Below are 21,411 nucleotides of genomic sequence, written 5' to 3' on the forward strand. Positions count from 1 at the left end.
ACATCATGCTTCTGAATATCTTATGCATTGTTATTCATCAGTATGTACTTCATCTGTCTACCATACCATGTTTTCTTACATTGAAGTGTTGTTCTAGTGCTCTGTTGAAATGCCATCTTATTTTCCCAATCATACACGTGTATGTTGCCTTAGTTATTTTTGTACGTATTCCGCTAGCATACAGTTTTACATTCAACTAGTGTTTTTTGCTGTGTTGTCCTGTCGTATCCCTAGCTCTTACACCATACTCCCTCAGTCCAGCTTACATGTTGCCGAAATGGATAAAAAAGGATGTATCTAGAACTGAAATACGCCTAGACCCATCCAATTTTTTCCAGATGGAGGGAATACATGTCAATATGTCATGCCTTTCGATTCTTCAATACCTATTCCATCTTTCTGCTGTCGCATGTTTTATAATTAAAGCACCATTCTTCTATACAAGGCATGCAAGGCGAAGACGACTATGTTAAAATCTGAAGGGTTCCAAACAAGGCCTTTGCAAAAGATCCAAACGCCGGGAGATAATAAACCAACTCCAGTTTTTATAGATACCTCTCCAGCACAGAGAAACCCAACTCCTACTGATAATAAGCAGATTCCAGTGGCCAAAGAACTAGTCCACTCCAGTCCAGCAAAAATATGTCAACTCCATTCTAAGAAGCATGTGCGTATCCTTGCATCATGAAATTTTATAGCATGCTGATCATATTTTGTACATGTTTCTTACCCATCTCTCTTTTAGAAAATAAGCTTAATAGATATAAGAAATTCTGCAATGGTATCGTTTATGAGGAAAGATTCTTGCAGGAATTCTTTGTGCTCCAATGTAGATGTAAGTACCTGTTGTATATCATTATACTTTTACATCAGCATGTATTTTGTTAATCGGCGTGACTCCAACCTTTATCTGATCTAAATTTAGTTGTAGCAAAATGTATGATTAAAGGCCACAATGTTTATTTTTGTAAGGAAAACTGCCTGGTAGTTTTGCATCCTGAGCTGCATGAGTGTACTATCTTATATCAGTGGGTTTGAATACTTTGGTTCTGCAGTGGGTTTTGAGTGTTTTTTTACTGTGGTGTCCTATCGTATCCCTAGCTCTTACATCATAATCCTTCCGTCCGGATTACATGTCGCAGAAATGGATAAAACTGGATGTATCTAGAACTAAAATATGCCTAGACCCATCCATTTATTTCCGGATGGAGGGAATACATGTCAATATGTCATGTCTTTCTATTCTTCAGTACCTATTCCATCTCTATTGTAGCATGTTTTACAACTGAATCACCATTCTTCTATATAAGGCATGCAAGGGGAAGACAACTATGTTAGAATCTGAAGGGTTACAAACCAGGTCTTTGCAAAAGATGCAAACGCCAGGAGATAATAAACCAACTCCATTTTTCATAGATACTGCTCCAGCACAGAGAAACCCAACTCCCACTAATAATAAGCATATTCCAGTGGCCAAAGAACTAGTCCGCTCCAGTCCAGCAAAAGAATGTCAACTCCATTCTAAGAAGCGTGTGCGTATCCTTGCATCATGAAATTTTATAGCATTCTGATCATATTTTCTACATGTTTCTTACCCATCTCTCTTTTAGAAAATAAGGTTAAGCGATACAAGACTTCCTCCATTGGGATCGTATTCGAGGAAAATATCTTGTGGGAATTCTCTGTGATCCAATGCTGATGTAAGTACCTATTGTATATCACTATGTTTTTACTTCAGCATGTACTTTGTTAATCAGCGTGAATCTAACCTTTATCTAATCTAAAATTAGTTGTAGCAAAATGTTAAAGGTGCCAATGTTGATTTTTGTAAGGAAAACTGCGTGGTAGTTTTCCATACTGAGCTGCATGAATGTACTATCTCATATCACGCACATTACTAAATTGTAGTGCTTCTCTGGTTGCCCATTCATTCATTGTGTCAATGTTGCTTTCGTATTACCTTACCTGGTTGATGATAGCTGTGCCATACTGTGTTAATTTGGTGTAGGCTAGTTGCTCAAATGTTTGTTGTGACAATGTTGCTTTCCTATTATCTGACTTGGCCAATGATAGCAATGCTAGTGTGTTAATTTTGTGCAGGCTGCTGAAGATAAGAAGACAAACTCTAAAAACAGCAAGACAACCCCATTGTTTCTTTCCAGTAAATCTAGGCCAGGTAATATGGCAATAACTCATGATTAATCTGTTTGGTTCCCGTCCTAATTTATGTTATGATGCAGTGGTCGAGACACTCTCCACTATCAATAATACAAGCCTGCCAAAATTGCCATCTGAATCTGTTCAGTATCCTCTGTCTTGAATGCAATGGAATAAATGTATGTTTGTGAACCAATTAATGGTTGAAGCAATGATGGAAATGGTGGATGAATCAGAGGTGCAGAGTCGTGCAACACAACAACTGATCAATGTTTTCAGAGACAGTGTAGCAAAGCAGCAAGAACTTGCCCACATGGTTATGGGCGTCATCTGTGCTGAGGTTGCAAATTGTGGCGTTGTAGATGGTTAGGTTCTCCCCATTTATTTGCACTGGCATCAATCTTTGATTGCCTAGTGGATGTAATTTCCTATAATATATGCTGGATGTGCAACATTATTCCCTGTATGCCTTACCTTTGCTTGATCAGTTTTGGTCCTGTGCATAATTTCTCGTCGTAATGGGCTCAAATTATCTAATTTGTCCTAAAGACATGTACGAACTTTAGTGGGCCCATTAAGTTAATGGGCCGTTACTAGGCCGAAAGTTAATGGTCGGCTCTCTTACCTCCCGGGTCGTTAACAGGCCGGCATCGAAGCGGGCAACAGGTGGCCCTAATTTATTTCACGGGTCGTTAACAGGCTGTTACTAAGTTTGGGCTACATATGGCCCAACTATACTGTAGGCCTTTAGCGGGCCGAAAGAGACAGCGGGCTTGTACTGGACCATGAAGAGCAAGGGCCGCTAAGAGGCCGAAAGTCAGGTCGTATTGTAAATGGCCCAATTATGTTGTGGGCCTTTAGCAGGCCGAAAGAGAAACCGGGCTGGTATTGGACCATGAAGGGCATGAGCCGTTAAAAGGCCAAAATTAAGGCCCGACTACAAATGGCACAACTCATTTATGGTCCTTAACATGCCGAAAGGCACACAGGACCGAGAATTGGCCCAACACTTAAATGGGTTACTAAAATGCCAAAACTCAGGTCCGACTACAAATGGCCCAACTGATTTATGGGCCATCAATAGGCTGAAAGTGACACCGGGCCAGAAATTGGCCCAACACTTAAATGGGCCGCTAAAAGGCCGAAACTCATGTCCGACTACAAATGGCCCATCAAATTTATGGGCCGTTGTCGGTGTCAAAACCGGCGGATCTCTGGTAGGGGGTCCCGAACTGTGTGTCTAGGCAGATGGTAACAGGAGACAAGGGACACGATGTTTTACCCAGGTTCGGGCCCTCTTGATGGAGGTAAAACCCTACGTCCTGCTTGATTAATATTGATGATGTGTGTTACAAAAGTGGATCTACCACGAGATCAAGGAGGCTAAACCCTAGAAGCTAGCCTATGGTATGATTGTTGTTCGTCCTAACGACTAAAGCCATCCGGTTTATATAGACATCGGAGAGGGCTAGGGTTACACAGATCAGTTACAATGGTAGGAAATCTACATATCCGTATCGCCAAGCTTGCCTTCCACACCAAGGAAAGTCCCATTCGGACACGGGACGAAGTCTTCAATCTTGTATCTTCATAGTCTTGGAGTCCGGCCGATGATGATAGTTCGGCTATCCGGACACCCCCTAGTTCGGAACTCCCTCAGTAGCCCCTGAACCAGGCTTCAATGACGACGAGTCTGGCGCGCATGTTGTCTTCGGCATTGCAAGGCGGGTTCTTCTTCCGAATAATTTATAGAAGATTATGGACACCAGGATAGTGTCCGGCTCTGCAAAATAAATTCCACATACCGCCGTAGAGAGAATAACATTACACAAGTTCAATCTGCTGACGTATTTTTGTGGCGTGACGTCACACCATTACCAAGCCTTTACTCGAATTGTTTTTATTGTTCCACCTCCGTGCGTTTAGCGAGGCAGTTTCCTTGGCACGTCTTGTCGAAGCAGAGATCGTGTTCCCCTTATTCCGGGATTCCCATCAACACGGATGTGGGCAACCCAACCGCGCCATTGATTGTGACGCTTGGGAGATAAGCGAGTTTTACCAGACCGGTGGGGACACATGTTCTTGTCTGCCCTTATAAGGGGATAAAGATCCAACCCTTTTACCTGCGCCTTCTTCCGCCTTGGCTTATCCATCTCTGCGAACTCGAGCTCCAGCGCCCAAGTCCGCACTTCTCACCTCAACCTTCTCCAACTATGTCCGGAGCAGGAGGCAAGTGGATGGCCTCCTCCGTCACCGAGGGGCAGATCCAGAAGCTGCGCGACGCCGGATATTTGTCCAGCGACATCGCGCATCGGCTCCCCGACGAGGGAGAGCTCATCCCCACCCCCAGGCCCCATGAGAGGGTAGTATTTCTTCCCCATTTCCTCCGCGGACTGGGCTTCCCACTTCATCCCTTTGTCCGAGGGCTCATGTTCTACTATGGCCTAGATTTCCATGTTCTGGCCCCGAATTTCATCCTCAACATCTCGGTGTTTATCGTCGTGTGTGAGGCCTTCCTCTGCATCCAGCCCCACTTCGTCTTGTGGCTCAAGACCTTCAGTGTCAAGCCGAAGGTTGTGAAGGGCAGCCAAGTGGAGTGCGGAGGCGCCATGGCGGGCAGGATGTCCCACGTTACGTTGTTGGAGGGCACTTTCGTGGAAACCATTAAGGGGTGGCAATCGGGGTGGTTCTATGTCACCGAGCCGCGTGACCCTGATTGGGCAGCAGCCCCCGAATTCAGATCCGGCATCCCTACATGGCTCACCTCCTGGAAAGAGAGTGGCCGGATCTGGGGGGATTCGGAGGAGTTGACCGGACTCCAAGCCTGTATCCCAAAGCTGGTGGACAAGAAGCTCAAGCTTGTCAACGTAGTCCAGGTCATGCTCATCCACCGAATTCTCCCGTGCCAGCGACGGGGATTCAACATGTGGGAGTTCGATCCGGTGCAGCACCAGACTCTGAGTGGGCTCTTCGACACTATGTACGAAGATGTCTGGAAGATGCTGTTCAAAGGCGTCGAGGCTCCCGCATCCGCTACCGAAGATCGCGGATTCCGCTCGCAGCGTCCAGCTGACGAGGTACGTGATTTTGCCACTTGTTTTCCATAGTTTGACTATATGTGGGATCTAAACTCCCTTTACCTTTGACAGGAACGGCTGGCGAAGGCCGAACAGACTATATGTCCGGTCCCATTGCCAGAGGACCCAGCGGACGGCCCGCCTAACGGGGCTGCTGGCTCCGGCACCCCACGTGGTGCCGGAGAAGAAGGCCAAGAAGAAGGCCACGGGGACTCGGAAGAGTTCCCATTTTCAGGTGCTATCGGATGATGAATCTGAGGCCTACTCCTCCCACCAAGGCGAGGAGGAGAAGAAGAAAGCCTCTCCCCCAGCGGGGGGAGGGAAGAAAAGGAAGGCCTCCCCAACAAGGGAGGCCGAAGGGTCCAAGAAGGGAAACACTCTTCCCCCGGACTGCTCCGCCAACGACAGTGACGACGACGAGGACTGGCCTCCAAGGGACAAGCCCCTGGCGAGATCGTAAGTATCCGGACTCCCGAATAACTTCAAGGTTTTTATTTTTCGCCACATAATGTCTTTCTAATGCCGCATACAACCCTGCAGTCCGCCTAAGGATGATCTTCCCGCCTCGTCGAGCGGGTACTTAGGTGCGTCGGATATGGATTCCCTTCCGACGGCCTCCACCCCCCGTGATGCGGATGATGCCGAGGTGGGATCCCAAGAAGGGACCCACCAGGAGGAGAGGGCCCCGGAGGTGTCGCAGGACAACCTCCCGGACTTTGCACCGGACTCGGCCCCAGAACCTACAATGGCTCCGGAGTCCGGCGGGCGACCCCTTCGCAAGAAGGGAAAGACCGTGACGCTGGCTGCCTCCGTCCAACCGGAGGTGCCGGATAACTTGCTGGAGGCGCTCAACGGTGCCTCCATCGAAGAGGAACACCGCACTGTTATGAGTGCGGTGATTCAGAAGGTGCAGCTCGCCAAGAGCGGGCTGACCGAAGCCTGTAGCAGCCTTCTAACAGGCTTTGAGGTAAGAATTTCAATGTGTATAAAATGGTACCGCATAGACAGTAGCCCCTGATGCTCGATTCGGTGTTCGGAAAGAAAAGCCGGACTGAGGATCTAAAAAGATATACGCAGGAGTAATAAAAAATATGTCAATATGGGATTGCAGGCTGCACTGCTAACCTCTGCCGCACTGACTGCGGAGGTCAATACTTTGAAGGAAAGCCTCTAGCGGTCCGAGAACGAGCTCGGCCGTGCCAAGAGGCAGCTCGAGGACAAGGAAGGTGAGTAACACCTTATGAAAATTGTACCTTACAGAAAAGGATTTTGGTTGCAAAAAGAATGACAAGGATAACGCGGGTATTGCAGGGGCCACTAACGAGGTGGCGACCCTTAAAGAGCCGGTGGCCGCGGCCGAACAAAATGCGGCCACAGAGTGCACCGAGCGAGAGAAACAGGAGGCGCGGGTGGCGGAGGTACAGCAAGAGCTCCAGGATCTCGTGAGAAAACATGAGAGCCTGGAGCGTGACTCGAAGATTCGAGAGTTTGTGCTTGCAACGGCTCTTGAGAGTGCCAAAGCCGCTAAGGCCGAAGCCTACAAGGCCCTCCAGGAGATTGAGGCGGTGAAGAAAATAGCAGCGGGTAAGGCATTTTTCATGCAAAGTAAGCATGTGAGTGTTAATTACCTGTTGCTTACCCGAATTCGGAGCTCTCCAGGAGCATTCACAGATCTTCCTCGCAGCGTGTCTGATGCTGCCGCATTCTACCGGGCCGAGGAGGGGAGCTCGACGGAGAAGGTCTTTTGGTCTCAGTATGCTGAGGCCGTACATCTGGTGCCCCTTAGCGACCAGCTGAAGCAGCTGGTCGAGCTCCACAAGGCGGCCGAACAGGCCATGAAGGGCCTCATAGTTTGGGTGTGGCCTAAGGAGGCCATGCCTGGGAGCTACTTCGGCTTGGTGCGGCGGCCGGTGGATGCGTGCCCGTGGGTTGAAGTCATCAAGCACTCCGCCTGTATTGAGGGTGCCCGTCGGGCCCTTGCCCGCGCGAAGGTGCATTGGGGCAAGATGGATGCCCAGAAGCTTGTGACCGACCCGCCACCAGAGGGCAAGGAGCATCGCACGCCCGAGATGTATTATAAGTGTGCTGAAGGGCGCCCGCACTATTGCGGGGGAGTGCTCCAAAGATGTAATTTTTGAGTAGAATCGCATTTTGTTATCATGTGCGCTGAAAACTTAGTTCATATGCGCTAAGAAACGCTTGTTAATTTAAAATATTACCTTCTGTGCGGCTGTTTATCAAATCTAAGAGATGGCAAGTCGTTAGCTTCAGCCCCCATGCCACGAGTGCTGGGGTGTTCGGGATAAACTTGAGCACTCTTGTTCCCATTTTTGGGTCCATCTAGGGAGGCGCTCAACACAGCGAACAAGGCAACCGGACTTATAATGCTTGAACACTCTCACTTAGCCATAGAATTCTATAATTTTAAATTTCGGCGAAGCCCCTAGTCTTCGGAAGGCCGAATTTGGGGCGCTATACATGCCTGGGCCGGACAAGATCCGGCTCCTCGCTCTAAGCGGCATAAGTCTTTAAGGACTCGCAAAAACCTCTCGAACAGCGACCTGCTCTCGCCTCATCATGACGGTCAGTTTTAGCTTTCTCCACTCAGGCGTTAAGCCAGCTCAACTGGGGCGCAGTCGCAGTGGTTCTCCCAATGCTACCTTAGCCGATACAACAGAACGTAAGGTACCAAAACATGGGAGCCGGGCAAACCCAACTATTGACCCAAGACATGATTCGGAGCCGATGCATATAATGCTATAAGTTCGGGGTGCCGCACTTGTGAAAGTGTTCGGATTTGTCACACCATGATGCGGGAACCATAAGCCCCTGGTGTGTTTTAACCGTACCAAAGTGTACGGATGCGACATGTCGTAAATGAACATATGTATGAAAAAGAAATGCAATTATAAGCAAAAAGGTGATGCATTGTTTTATTCAATAAGTGCTGCTATGAATGCAGAACGATACAAATAGTGCGATAAGCAAGGGATGGGACTGTTAAACATGTCCCCATCCAGGGGTAGGCTGCGGACTGGTGTATAAAAATGCTTGTAATGGAGACCACCTGTATATTCATTGTAGCCTTTGATCCTTCCCTGGCTGTTGCATCGTGAGCTCGGCAGGTCTGCTGCCGGACAGGGCCTCTGACGAACGGAGTCCTGTAGGTAAAAGATAAAAGGTGAAAAGAAAAAAAAGAACGACACACTTGAGAGCCCCTGGTGTGGTTGAGCCGCAGCCTGGGCTTATTGTGGTCGTGCCCCTCTCCCCATGCCCATGGTATCTTCAGAACATAATGGTGTACGCAAAGGACCTGTTTGGACGTTTTGCAGGGGCTGGGGTTGCGGCCGCACTGCTACGCGTGATGGAACGTGCCAAGTGGTCTTGTTGTAGGTTACTCCAGGCGCGCTTAGCTATGTTCGGCCGGTTAACGGCCGGACTCGAGAATTGCCTTAAGAGGCTGCATTGTACTTCTGCTGCGAGAGCCCTGTATGTTCCTCCGTTCGGAGAGAACGTTCAGTGTTTCCGTTGACCGTGATGACTCCTCTAGGGCCTGGCATCTTGAGCTTGAGGTATGCGTAGTGCGGCACCACGTTGAACTTTGCAAACGTGGTATGTCCGAGCAAGGCATGATAGCCGCTTCGGAACGGGACTATGTCGAAGATTAACTCCTTGCTTCGGAAGTTATCCGGGGATCCGAAGACCACTTCCAGTGTAACTGAGCCTGTACAATTGGCTTCTACACCTGGTATGACGCCTTTAAAGGTCGTCTTGGTAGGTTTAATCCTTGAGGGGTCTATGCCCATTTTGCGCACTGTATCCTGATAGAGCAGGTTCAGGCTGCTGCTGCCGTCCATCGGGACTCTTGTGAGGTGAAATCCATCGACGATTGGGTCTAAGACCAATGCGGCAAATCCGCCGTGGCGGATGCTGGTGGGGTGGTCCCTTCAGTCAAAAGTGATCGGGCAGGAGGACTATGGATTGAACTTCGGGGCGACTGGCTCCATCGCGTATACATCCCTGAGTGCACGCTTCCGCTCCCTTTTGGGTATGTGCGTTGCGTATATCATGTTCACCGTCCGCACATGTGGGGGGAAACCCTTCTGCCCTCTATTGTTCGGCGGTCGGGTCTCTTCCTCGTCATCGCTATGCAACCCTTTGTCATAGTTTTCGGCAATTAACTTGCCTGCCTGCTTGGACACCCAACAGTCCCTATTGCTATGGTTAGCTGGCTTTTCGGGGGTGCCGTGTATCTAGCACAAGCGGTCGAGTATTCGGTCCAAATTGGACGGACCCGGAGCAGTTCTTTTGAATGGCTTTTTCCACTGACGGGTTTGGAGCCTCTGAATCCGGCATTGACTGCCGTATCTTCACTATTATGGCCGTTGATGCGGCGTTTGCTTTTGTTACGACGCGACCAGCCATTCCGGTCCTTGAAATTCGGACTGCTAGAATTTTTGCTGAGGTTGTTGCTGCGTGCTAGCCAGCTGTCCTCACCCGCGCAAAAGCGAGTCATGAGTGATGTAAGGGCTGCCATGGATTTCGGCTTTTCCTGTCCCAGGTGCCGGGCAAGCCACTCGTCACGGATGTTATGCTTGAAGGCTGCGAGGGCCTCCGCATCCGGCAGTCGACGATTTGGTTTTTCTTTGTTAAGAACCGCGTCCAGAATTGTCTGGCTGATTCGTCTGGCTGCGGAATTATGTGGCTTAGGTCATCAGCGTCTGGTGGTCGCACATACGTGTCTTGGAAGTTATCGAGGAATGCAGCTTCCAGGTCTTCCCAACTCCCAATTGACTCTGCTGGCAGGCTGTTAAGCCAATGCCGGGCTGGTCCTTTAAGCTTGAGGGGGAGATATTTGATGGCGTGAAGATCGTCACCGCGGGCCATTTGGATGTGAAGATAGTTTTCGATCCAAACCGCGGGGTCTGTTGTGCCATCGTAAGATTTGATATTCACGGGTTTAAACCCTTCGGGGATTTGATGATCCATTACTTCATCTGTGAAGCATAGTGGGTGTGCGGCGCCTCTGTATTGGGCGATATCACGACGGAGCTCAAAAGAGCTTTGTCTATTTTGTTCGGCCCGGCCGGACTTACTGTGTCCGGCGCGATGGTTGTCGTTACGTACCGTGGGGCGCCCACGCGATCCATAGATCGATCTTGATTGTCTTGCCTTATCCTCCAATATATCTCGCAAGTCCGGAGCGTTCCCCTGTGGTCTTGTGCTTTTCGAGCGGTGCCAGGGTACGGGTCTAGTGAAGGGCCTAGAGGCCTCTCTGTCGCGACCACGGGGTGGTCGGTCAGCCGTATTGTCTCCTGGTGATGCGGGTTCATAGGCTTCCTCCTCTAATCGGGGGAGCAGCTTGCGTTTAGGGTAGCTTTTGGAGGGGCATTCGAGCTCATGCTCTTCGGCGCGAGGACTTCAGTCCATCTGTCGGCTAGTAGATCTTGATCATCTCTAAGCTGTTGCTGCTTTTTCTTGAGGCTGTTCGCCATGGCCATAAGCCTGCGTTTAAAACGCTCTTGTTCGACGGGATCCTCAGGCACTACGAATTCATCGTCGTCGAGGCTTGCTTCGTCTCCTGAGGGAGGCATATAATCCTCTACCTCTTCTTCTGCCGCTCTCTCATGAGGGCTGGCGTCTCCATCCTCCTGCGCTGGATCTTGCTGGAGTGGGTTGTCTTCGGCACTGTCCGGTGTATTGTTATCTCCGGTGCCGGAATGAAGATTCTTGCTGTGGCGGGATTTAGAGCGGCGCCACTGACGCCGGCGCTTGGGCTGTTTCTTGGAGGGGTCATCCTCCTCTGTTCCTTCGCCATTACAATCCTTTGGGATATCCACGATGTATATGTCATATGATGAGGTGGCTTTCCAGTGCCCGGTAGGCGCTGGTTCCTGTTCGTCTCCGGCATCGTCGTCCATACCGTCGATGTCTTCGGAGTCGTAGTCTAGCATGTCGGTTAGATCGTCGACAGCGGCTACCAAGTGGGTGGTGGGTGGGCTTTGAATTTCTTCGTCGTCCGCATCCCAATCGTCCTGTCCACAGTCCGGCCAGGGCTCTCCTGATAACGAGAGATACTTTAGCGAACTCAGGATGTCGCCGAAAGGTGAGTGTTGAAAGATGTCCACTGCGGTGAACTCCATGATCGGCGCCCAATCGGATTCGATCGGAGGGGGCGCGGGAGGTTCGGAGTCCGGCACTTCGGAGTCACGAGCTTTATGAGGGACGAGGTCAGTGTTCGGCTCTATCGCCGTGGAGGTTGCAGCTCCCGAGGCGGTGTCTAGCCATCCGTCCTCGATCTGCACAACCGGCTCCGACTTGAAGATCGGAGCGAGTTCGAGTGCGGCCTCCAAGGCACTGTCCGGCTGCAGAGCTAAATCATGCTCGTCGTGACAGTGTGGCACGCTCGGCTGTGGCTCGAATCCATCGAGGATCAAGTCCCCCCGGATGTCAGCCGTGAAGTTCAAACTTCCAAACCTGACCTGGTGCCCAGGGGCGTAGCTTTCGATCTGCTCCAGATGGACAAGCGAATTGGCCCGCAGTGCGAAGCCGCCGAATACGAAGATCTGTCCGGGGAGAAAGGTCTAACCCTGGACTGCATCGTTGATGATGGTCGAAGAAGCCATCGAGCCTATCGGTGACGACACAGAGGAACTCTCAATGAAAGCACCAATGTCAGTGTCAAAACCGGCGGATCTCGGGTAGAGGGTCCCGAACTGTGCGTCTAGGCGGATGGTAACAGGAGACAAGGGACACGATGTTTTATCCAGGTTCGGGCCCTCTTGATGGAGGTAAAACCCTACGTCATGCTTGATTAATATTGATGATGTGTGTTACAAGAGTGGATCTACCACGAGATCAAGGAGGATAAACCCTAGAAACTAGCCTATGGTATGATTGTTGTTCGTCCTAAGGACTAAAGCCATCCGGTTTATATAGACACCGGAGAGGGCTAGGGTTACACAGAGTCGGTTACAATGGTAGGAAATCTACATATCCGTATCGCCAAGCTTGCCTTCCACGCCAAGGAAAGTCCCATCCGGACACGGGACAAAGTCTTCAATCTTGTATCTTCATAGTCTTGGAGTCCGGCCGATGATGATAGTTCGGCTATCCGGACACCCCTAGTCCAGAACTCCCTCAGCCGTCAACAGGCTGAAAGACACACCGGGCCGGAAATTAGCCCAACATTTAAATGGGTCGCTAAAAGGCCGCAAGATGTACATCCTGAGAATTGGCCCATCCATTAAATGGGTCGTTAACAGGCTAAAATCTCATCAGGCCGATATTGAGCCCAAATATATAGCAGGCTGTTAACAGGCTCGAACTGACAATGGGCTGCAATGGTGTCAAATCTTTAACGGGCCGTTAACGGGCCGAATTGGCACATCTCATATGGGCCATGGGCTTAAATGGACCTGACACAAGTAGGCCTTATATGGGCCGGCCTGCTAATTTTTACTGGGCCGACCTTTTTCACCGGAATGGGCCACTATTGGGCCGTGCCACGTGTCGACCTATCATAGGTGCCTCCTATCCAATGAGTGGATGACATCTGTCCCAACGGTGAGGCAACACGTGTTTCCTGCGGCCAATGATAATTTGACACGTGGAAAATCCCCATCGGTCCGGGTTGTTAACGGCTTATCGGATCCAAAACCGGACCCGATAGCTTAACGGCGTTCCGTTACGGTGGATGCCATGTGTCGGTCACCCTTAACGAAAGCACTTCTGTGACGCGCGATTTCTCGTCATGGAAGTGGACACTTCCATGATGATAATTTTGGTAATGTCATGGAACACTTCTACGACAGCACAGGTATGACTATCTTGATTCTGTCATAAAATCATCATGGATGTACATGCATGACAAAAAACGCGACCTACTGTGACAAACACATATCATCACGAAAGTGTATTTTTTTGTAGTGCGATCGGCGCGCCAAGCCGAACACGAGGCGACTCGCTAACAAGGGGTGCCCGTGCAGAGTAGGCCTTCAAAAAGAAAGGCGAACAGAAACATGGTGGAGCCTTCATCTAGGAGGTATGGCTTTAAACACGCTCCGTGGTTGTCATCTTAAAGTATGACACTATCCGTTGTGTTTTAGCAGAAAGAACATCAGCTGGACTATGTCCGGGGATCCTGCCAACCGTGCCTCTACTAGCCGGATTCTGGACCCGGTCTCGAGGACGGAGGCCAACACGGAAGTGACGCCGGAGTGTCCTCATACAAAGGATTCGGATAGAATGTCCGTTACAAAGTCTAAAGTGGAGAGCGCCATGAATCATCGGCACCGGCGGGCCGCACTCCGTGACCCTAGTTTTTTAGAAGAGGCTTTTAATGCCTTCAACTTGGGTGATGCATACATCTGAGCCGCTCAGGACGGGCTTGCTAGAGCCATGGACCAGTATTTGAAAGATATACGGGTAAGTACAAAAATCTGATAATTATGTATATTAGTAGCCCCTGAGACTTGAAGCAGTTGATACAACTGATTTAAGGATCATTGTATTAATAGGTTCTCTCGGAGAAGAACAACCTGTTGTCTCAAGAGCTGGAAGAATGTCAAACCCAGCTAATGGCCGCTATGGCCAAGCTGTCAAGATCCGAAAAGGCATCAACTGGTATGTATTCCCGAATTGAGAAAAAACAATATTGTATGTATAAACTAGTAACACTAACAATATCTGATGACCAAAATCCTCAGATAATCCGGAGAAGAATCCGGGAATCCCACAAGAGGGTGATCAAGGAGCGCAACAGCAAGAAGCCACTGGCGAGCGTGTACTTACATAGGTCACACAGGCGAAAAACAAACTCCAAGATGCCAATACCCAGCTAGGTGAAGAATTAAAAGATGTTCGGGCCCAGCTGGCTGACTCCGTGAAGGAAAATAAGAGGCTTCAATGCGGCATTTTTAGTATGTGCTCAAACGAACATTTATATAGTTTGGAAAAGATAGGAACTAACAGAGTTATGTCTGTAGGTATGCTGATTGGTGAACCAAGGAGGAGATGCCCGGAACCTCAAGCAATCTGCTACAAGAGCTTTCGCAACTGCACAAGCAAGTTCGGCAGGTCATGCGGAGTGTCGCCCAGGCCTTGTGGCCATCCGCCTCCCTACCAGGAAGTATGGGGGGGCTTGTACAGCTTCTCAAGGGAGCGTGCGGTGTCTCCGACTATGGAAGATATCTGCCTGCCGAGAAGGTGCGAGGGAGGCTTGGGCCATGATGAAAACACGGTATATCAAGCTCGATCTGAATCATACGGCCCGGGTTAGACCTGTAGGGTCAGATGGGAAAGAAATTCCCGTTAGTCTAGTATATGACCAGGTAGGAGTCGCCGCAAAATATTCCCAACAGGATTGTAGGCTAGACAACCTGCTGGATGGCATAGAAGAAGAAGCATTTGAGTCTAAATGACTATGTACTTCAATTGACATATTTATCCCTAGCCGGATTGTAAAACATTTGTCATGGCGGACCTTTTCGCTTCAGCCTCTGGACCCGACAGTCCGGAGTGTTTCCGAATAACCGCTTGGTAATATAAACCGGGGTTCGCGTGGAAACCAGGCGTAGGGGTCATAATTGCTTGAACAGACAAGTACCCAACTAGCTATGTTATATTACATGGATAGTAAGAAACATCTTCCAGAGAGAATAGTTCCATTAAGGGTTCCTTTCCCTGGGTACGCATGCATTAACGTGCATGTCCAAACTGCGATCAAAAAGCACAGTATATGTAACATCTGGGGTTTTATACTGTGACAGGTAAAAAACATCTTTAGTCTACTGACCGAATATTCCCTTAAGAACGCTAGCTTTCGGCTTCACCTAGTCTGAGCTACACGTCCGAAGTACCCGACAGTAACAATCGCATAGGTGCTCCCTTTATGCCCTAGCCGAACTAACGGAAACATAGGGCATAAGCACAGGAGCCACGCAACCCAGCTTGGCCAAAACTTAAGTCATATCGATGCATATAATGTCGAAGAAAAGGTACATATGGAAAAAGGACAAATATGTAGTGGGCTTGATGCCCGGAAGATAATTATATTAAGCTTCTGTATAAGAAGTCCCCAGGTATAATGAGCGCACATACTTGAAGATTAGTGCGTCACAAGTGTGTAGTCTACCCACACTAAAGCTTTAGAGCTTTTCAAAAGAAAAGGCAGGAAGAGAGCTGAAAAGTAAATAAAAAGGAACAGAGGGAAGGAGACGAATAGGGAGTTCGGTGCTAGGCGTAGAATCTTCGGAGTCTGGCCGCGTTCCATGGGTTCGGCTCGAGGCGATTATCAGATGCATCACACAGCCGGTACGCTCCTCCGGTGAGAACTTTGTCAATAATGAAGGGACCCTCCCATTTGGACTTAAGTTTGTCCTTTTTCTTTTTCGGTAGACGTAGAACGAGTTTGCCAATATTATAAGTTTTGGCCTGTACTTCTCTGCTTTGATACCTGCGAGCCTGTTGTTGATAGAATGCGGAACAGGCTTTTGCAACATCGCGCTCCTTTTCCAGGGCACCTAAACTGTCGGGCCGATCAAGCTCGACCTTTCTCCCTTCGTACATGCGCACTTGAGGTGAGTCATGAATAATATCACAGGGCAGCACAGCCTCTGCGCCGTTCACCATGAAGAAGGGTGTGTATCCAGTAGTGCGATTTGGCGTGGTCCACAGCCCCAAAGTATGGAGTCCAGCTCCTCAACCCAGTGTCTGTCTGATTCTTTTAAGGATCGCACTAGTCCAGGTTTGATGCTGCTCATAATAAGACCTTTGGCTCGTTTGACTTGACCGTTTGTTTGAGGGTGATAGACGGAGGCGTAATCGAGCTTAATGCCCATGTTGCCGCACCAAGTTTTCACCTCCCCGGCTGTGAAATTGGTGCCGTTGTCGGTGATGATGCTGTGGGGGACACCATAATGGTGCACAACACCCGGTATGAAGTCTATCACGGGTCCGGATTCGGCCCTTTTAACTGGTTTGGCTTCTATCCATTTGGTGAATTAATCCACCGTGACCAACAAGTGTTTTTTCTTATGGCTTCCTCCTTTAAGGGGTCCAACCATATCGAGCCCCCAGACCGTGAAAAGCCAGGTTATGGGGATTGTTTGTAGGGTGGTGGGTGGCATATGGCTTTGGTTGGCGAAAAGCTGGCATCCGACACAATGTTGGACAAGGTCTTGTGCGTCTGCTCGGGTCGTCGGCTAGTAGAAACCTGTATGGAAGGCCTTGCTTACAAGGGCCCGATTTGCGGCGTGCTGACCGCCGAGGCCGGCATGAATTTCAGCCAAGAGCTTCCGCACTTCCTCCTCGGAGATACATCTTTGAAGTACCCCGGTAGCGCTTTTCTTATAAAGCTCTCCCTCATGGACTTTGTTGGCTTTAGAGCGCCGCATAATGCAGTGTGCCTCATTTTGATCCCCGGGGAGTTCGTGCCTATTAAGGTAGGCCAAGAAGGGTTCGGTCCATAGGGCGATAACAGCCATGATGAGGTGGGCCGAAGGTGTTATTTCGGTGGAATAGCACCCGATTATGTCGGTGTGTTCGGAGTCTGGGGTTATCGTCGGATCCGGACTGATGTTACCGGTCTCCCCTTGCCACACCACAGATGGCTTGAAAACCCTTTCCAGAAAGATGTTAGGTGGGACAGGGTCGTGCTTAGCACCGATGCGGGCAAGGACATCCGCCGTTTGATTGTTTTCTCGAACCACGTGATGAAATTCGAGCCCCTCGAACCGGGCTGACATCTTAAGGACGGCATTACGATAGGCCGCCATTTTCGGATCTTTGGCATCGAAGTCTCCATTTATTTGAGATATTGCAAGGTTTGACTCCGCATGAACTTCTAGGCGCTGAATGCCCATGGAGACGGCCATCCGAAGACCATGCAACAGAGCCTCATATTTGGCTGCATTGTTGGAGTCTGCGTATAATATTTGGAGTACGTATTGGACTGTATCTCCAGTGGGGGATGTGAGGACAACACCTGCTCCCAGACTTGCCAGCATTTTAGAGCCGTCGAAGTGCATGATCCAGTTGGAGTATGTGCCGTACTCTTTAGGGAGTTCGGCCTCTGTCCATTCGGCAACGAAGTCCGCCAGTACTTGGGATTTAATGGCTCGCCGTGGTTTATATGTGATGTCGAATGGGAGGAGCTTGATGGCCCACTTGTCAATCCGGCCCATGGCATCGCGGTTGTTTATTATGTCATTGAATGGTACTTCAGAGGCCACCGTGATTGAACACTCTTGAAAGTAGTGTCGTAGTTCCCGGGATGCCATGAAGACCGCGTTTGCTATTTTTTGATAATGTGGGTACCGTGATTTGCATGGTGTGAGGACAATAGATACGTAGTATACCGGCTTTTGAACAGCAAATTTGTTTCCATCCTCCTGTCATTCGACGACGAGCACCGCACTCACAACTTGGTGTGTTGCAGCTATGTATAACAACATTAGTTCGCCAACGTTCAATGTGGCCAGGATTGGGTTGCTTGCTAAAAGAGCCTTTATTTCCTCTAGTCCAGCTGTCACCGCGTCCGTCCACTCGAAGTGTTCGGTTCGTCGAAGAAGGCGATAAAGTGGCAATGCCTTTTCTCCCAATCTGGAGATAAAGAGGCTTAAAGCTGCCATGCATCCAGTTAGTTTCTGGATTTGTTTGAGATCTGTTGGGGTAGCCAGCTGTGACAAAGCTCGGATTTTAGCTGGGTTTGCTTCAATTCCTCTATTGGAAGCGTAGCAAGCTTGACAAGTAGCACACCAGCAAGCTCTAACATAATCTCACACATCATTTCATTATTTCAGCTAGAAGATGCACACCACAAAGCCAGAACCTAAAAGTTGCACATGGATTTGGTCTTTTCACTAGACAAAGAGCAAATCAGTAAATTGATTGGTCTTTTCCTGGACATGCAAACTGTAAATAAAGATAGGGGTACATGGCAGAATACAATGCCACTAGGTGAAAACAAAATAAAGTCAAGGAAGTTGTACGTTGGGTGATACAACATAGAAGCAATTGACATGCTATTCTTCTATAAATCTACGAAAAACGAAAATATTTGTAATTTTTGTGATGCCTCCCCAGTTCACTACATGTGAGAAAGAGGTGGTCAAGAATGCACTGATTTGTGCGCTCAGGATACAAGTAAACAAAAAGGAGCTGCCAAAAGAAATTTCGAGTATAATTAGATAAGACTTTTATAAGCAACATGTGCTAAAATACTCCTTAATTGTAGTTATAGAATAAAACCATCATAATTTAGAAGAGTTCCCGTTAGAAATCCTGCCCGTGAAATATAGATATATATTCATACCGTAGGTTGTTCCCTCATTCCTAATGATGGCATGTAGATTTCTCCTATGGACTCTCTGTAAACTCTCCATTCCCCGTAACTCATTTAGACTGAAGAGGAATTTGTCAAATAGGCATATAAATATGTTGCTTAGAAGTTCAAAAGTATGTTGTTCCATTTAATTCTCAAAGAACTCATAATTATAAGATGTAACTGTGTGATGGCATGTAAGGTGGGCACAAAAAATATCAGTAGAAAAAGAAGTATATGCATTTTGAAAACTGACAATTCTGTTGTGCCAAACAACAAAGTGAGTACAAATATATGAAATGGACGGCAATATATTCAAAATGAGGTCACTCACACTTGTAAATTTAAAATCATAATGCTTATCAAAATGGTGTGTGACTAAAAATTTGTCATTTGCTTGTATTACATGGTGCATAATTAATTCTAGAAGACAATGCAATTGGCCATAGTATTTACATGCATGCTGACTGAATCTGAAAAAATATAATATACATGCTGGAAGATGAAACAATTGCATATAAACATCAATACGGAACAAAGAAGAAAGGCAGGGAAACCCATCAATAATAGTCCATACACTTAAGAGCACCTCCATGTGGCTTGTAGATATCAAATCTATACCAATATAAAAAGACCCAGTGGGGCAGATCCAAAAAATCTCGATCATCCGTTCGCGTTAATCCAACCATCCTTATTGTCCTGATGGTGAGCGACTAAACATGTTTAGCGCTAAAGAATCCTTTCACACGAAAGAAAACTGCTGCACCTACAACGTGGCTATGACGTTGTTACATGGATCGAGCTGCCATGGCCAGAAGTAATGTTTCTTCTCCCCTTTACTGTCTCTATGGCATAATTTGTTGGACCCAAAAAGAACATCTAAATTTAACCTTTGTTTATTAAGACTGCATGAAATTAGTTATTGTTCTGTCCAAACAATCTAATTTTCAGTTTTTATGTACAACCTTATATTGAAAGGCAGGGCCTCATCTCAGAGAATTCCAAGTTATACTAAAATTAAAGACATCTCAGAGACTTCCTGTTCAAACTATCTAATTATTTAGTTTGGTCAATGACAAGAGGTGAACGGTATTGTAGAGTCTTCAGTCCAGAGGTAAAGAATGCAGTGGCATAAACTTTTCTACGTACTTGTTATTGTGCAGTTTCGACTATGTCAGAAAAGGTGCAGCTGCTCATCATCAACAATGACATGTCCTTACTTTCAGAACAGATTGTAGCAGTAATTGTTCATTGATATGAATATTGCACGCACATTCTGTAGTGCCTTATATATTTTGCTAAATGATGTTCATGTTATCTGAACTTTTTATATTTTTTTGGGCGGTATATAAGAGGAAGATCGACCATATAAATAACAACAGAATTTAATGGATTTTTCGGCACCAATGAGGCACACCCAGATTCAGAGTCGTGAACCAGTCCAAGTTTCCAAGTGCATTTTCCAAACTGCATGGAAGCCCCATATATGGTCTCTGAGATTAGAAGTACGTCTTTGCTTCTTCAGAAAGAGCAAAATAAGTATCAATTTGTCCATCAACCCATGCCAAGAACTCCTATGCTTGTCAAGTTAGTGTAATTAACTTAATTTCAGTTTAGTGCAAGCGTCGCCGACTTAGATTTCTTCCTCACCGAGGACTGGATCATCAAACTTTCAGTGAGTAAATTAGAAAACAGTTTAGTACAATTTTTTCCGATGAGGCTAGAGAAACAACAACTTTTTCCACTAGAAAAAGGATTTTGGGAAGGAAACACATAAATAGCATATTGATCAGAACAATTCAGTGAGTAAATTAGCAAACAGATTCAGTGCATAGTAGTAGTGCAGTACCAAGAGGTGAGCAAAAGTGAACTGTAACATGATGTAACCACTGAACATATTGGAGACGAGAACACAATTAACCTCTTGTTATCTGGCCTCACCTTTGCAACCGATAGAGTTCAATGGAGGAAAATTCATTTTTTTGGTACCACTGTACGCCCCTCTCTTACCCTTCTGTTGTTGATGCGTATAACTCCAAATTCAGCAGCGATATGCTAGGTTTGTTCATCCTGTAGTAATAGGAGGTTAATCCATTAAACCAAATCCACATATAATAAACCCAAAAAGGTTAAATCATTTGTGGTTGAAATCAGCACGATGCAAATAGAGAGGGGGGGGGGAGAACATACGAGGGACAAGAACCTTGAGGAGACGAGGTTGGTGCCTAAGCTAACGACGTCGCTCATCGAGAACCAACCATGAAAGGCCAGGAAGGGGTTGGCCAACATGAGCAGGAACGCCTCCGGGAACTGCTTCGCCACAGCCATCATGCTATTCCGGTATAGGCAGTACTCCTTGGCAGCAAGTTGAGCCCGGTCTGCCCTGAGATTTGACCAGTGCCGACCGTGAGGACGAGGGTTCGAGCAGAGAGGGCACCTAGTTGGAGGAGAGGATTTGAGCGCGTGGGGGCGGGAGGCCAGCAGGGTAATGCGGGAGTGGCGGATGGTGCGCAGGCATGGTGGAGAGACCGGCGGCGGGAGCCCATGGCAGCGCGCGTGGGGAAGGAGAAGGGGAAATTAGGGATTGGCCTCGCATCCGTGTGGTGACTTATCTGCAGCAGTGGGCGGAAACTTTCGCGGGCCTGGGCCAAATGTTGGCGTTGCCCGCGCGCAGGCCCGTTCGCCACAGACGGTTGGTCGGTGTTATTTACCGACCCACAGATTGATGGGTATAAGAGTTTTCCCGACCGATCGTTTGACAAGGAATATTCTTTTATTCCCGACCGACTGTGTGCCATTTTTCACAGGTTTTCCCGACCGACTATCTGTCATAAGTTTTTACGATCAACAATC

The 21,411-nt window shown here is 48.0% G+C and overlaps 1 long non-coding RNA gene across 1 annotated transcript; it reads right to left on the bottom strand.

Annotated features, from left to right (window-relative positions):
• Positions 1–18,100: 18,100 nt before the first annotated feature.
• LOC123137297 (uncharacterized) lies at positions 18,101–21,161 on the bottom strand. Its single transcript, XR_006468048.1, has 2 exons — positions 20,749–21,161; positions 18,101–20,628 (listed from the first exon to the last, which is right to left on the bottom strand). It is a non-coding gene; the product is annotated as an uncharacterized lncRNA (long non-coding RNA).
• Positions 21,162–21,411: the final 250 nt, after the last annotated feature.

Source organism: Triticum aestivum, chromosome 6B, assembly GCF_018294505.1.
Source record: "Triticum aestivum cultivar Chinese Spring chromosome 6B, IWGSC CS RefSeq v2.1, whole genome shotgun sequence".
Taxonomy (NCBI): domain Eukaryota; kingdom Viridiplantae; phylum Streptophyta; class Magnoliopsida; order Poales; family Poaceae; genus Triticum; species Triticum aestivum.